Genomic DNA, 2,429 nt, shown 5'->3' with positions numbered 1-2,429 from the left:
TGTGTGTGTGTGTGTGTGTGTGTGTGTGTGTGTGTGTGCGCGCGCGCGCCCTGTGTGTGAGAGGAGGCTCAGAAGAGGGCACCAAATCTCAATGAAGCTGAAGTGGCAGGCACTTCCGTGCCATCATCTTAATTGATGAACAATTCATTTAAAAAAGTTAAACTTAAAAAAATGACCTAACTCTTGGAGTGCAAGTCCCAAGGCAAAACCACAAATAACATGAAAAGCAAATCAAGGTGACCTAACTCCCTGAAAGTCACTAATTCTACAGTAACAGCCAGCCCCTGTGCGGGACTTCCTGCTTGAAGGGTAGACAAATCAAACTGTGTTCATGGAGTAAGCATTTGGAGGTAGTACAAAAGTCCTTGTTTGTTTTCTACATAAGAGAGTAAATTAAATTAGTCTTGTGGTTTGCTGTTGCTGTCTTGAGATAAGGTTTTTCTTTGTTGCCCTGGTTAGACTGGAACTTGCTATATAGACCAGGCTGGCCTTGAGCTCACAAAAATCTTCCTGCCTCTACCTACCGCCCCAGTGCTGGGATTAAAGGCAGGTGTCATCACACCCAGCTAAATTTGTCTTCTTTAAGTGGTGTGAAAAGAAAATTCTAAAACATACTGTTACACTTACAAAGTGAACGTCAGGTTTTCCAGGCATTGTGTAACCGAAAAGGAAACATGTCGGTAACAATTCTTTCTAAAGCCCTGGCTCCCATTTAGGGTAAGAGGGAGCTAAGTTCAACAGAAGTTTCTTCCACAGTTCTTGAGCACCCTGCTGAAACTTGGCTTGGAGGAAGCATGATGACAAGTATGGGCACGCTGGAGCTCCCATCCCCCACAGCCCGGCCCATGAACCCTGCCCTGTGCATTCCTCACTCATTCTCATTCTGGTTATCACCCGGCCCTGTACCGGTACATCAGGTTCTTTCTATCCTAGGATCTACTGTAGATTCCCAGCTTAGAGCCCAGGCTGCCATCATCAGTGTATTAGCCCTGCATCCCCCACATCCTCCTCTTCCTCCCATCCACTGGGGCTGCTTTTTCTGGAAACAAGCTTAAAAAGAGGAATAATAAAATTCGAGTTAGGAATTAGGTTATGGGATACCTTCTTCATGTATCTTTGATTGATTTTTTCCCCCTGCAATTTCCCTAGGGAAAGGACTCCATAGATTTAGAACCATTCAGTTTTTTGCCTGAAATATCTGACCTGAAACTTTGCACTGGCCCACAGTTATAGTTCTATAACCCCATCTGTTTCTTTCAAATCATGCAATGGAGTTTCTATATGTAGTCACTCTGTAGACCAGGCTAGCCTTGAACTCAGAGTTCTTCCTGCCTCTGTCTCCTGAGGGCTGGGATAAAAGGTGTGCATCCCTAAACCAGGTAATAACACTCCTCCATTCCTCTAGCTGTTTTATCTGTGGGGTTCTGATTTGTCCTGAGGTAACACTGTGATGAGTTTAGACCCTTCACCAGTTTCCACGGACAGCTGAATCATCCCAATATTTAGAAATAATTTTAAATGATTTTTCTAATTATCAAGGAATTATAGTCTCTTCTCTTTAAAAGAATGGTTACCCTTATTTATTTTGTGTGTTAAGGTCAGAGGACAACCTGCAGGAGTCAGTTCTTTTCCTACACCCATGGGTCACCGGGGTCCAAGCCAGGATGACAGGCTTGGCAGCAAGCACCTTTACCCACTGAGCCACCCCAGCAGTTCCCTTCTTTCCTTTTGGGTGAACTAGGGAACTCCATCCATATTCTCTCAAAGTAGTTCACTTCCTTCTTTGATGCCTTGGATCTGCCAATATTCATTTCTAAGGAAACTTCAGCTTTGACTCTATATGTCGGTTTTAGCAAACTTTTCCTTGACAAAGATGACTCCTCTTAATACGAAGTGTGGCCCATAGTTTTAGAAGTGGGAAATATTCCATTTTCTTGTGTAGAGCCTCTTAGCTTCATACAGAATCAAAACCAATTCTTGCTTTGCAAGAGAGAAGGAATACTGGAAGTAGCCCAGTGAAATTAGAAGATTAAGACGAAATCCTTTCAGGAGAGCAGCCTCCTGTTATCAGTAGCAGAAAGATGGACACAGGTGCAAAGAAGTTTGTGAGCTCGATCACTAAAAGCTGAGATTTTTGATCCATGATTTTGATGTGTTCATGAAGCACAAGGTCCAGAGATCAGCTGCTGAGAGCAGAAGCAGAACCCAGGTGGGAGAAAGCATGTGGAATTCTTGCGTGCCCCTATGTTGTTCATGATTAGAGGAACACCGGTCAGTCTAGGCTGTGTGGTTTACTCTAGAACTATTCATCTGCGCACAGTGTGGAGGAGGGGAGGTGTGGAGGAGGGGAGGTGTGGAGGAGGGGAGGTGTGGAGGAGGGGAGGTGTGGAGGAGGGGAGGTGTGGAGGAGGGGAGGTGTGGAGGAGGGG

The sequence above is a fragment of the Mus caroli genome, chromosome 4 (genome assembly GCF_900094665.2).
Source record: "Mus caroli chromosome 4, CAROLI_EIJ_v1.1, whole genome shotgun sequence".
NCBI lineage: Eukaryota > Metazoa > Chordata > Mammalia > Rodentia > Muridae > Mus > Mus caroli.
Note: the sequence above shows the minus strand (reverse complement) of the source record.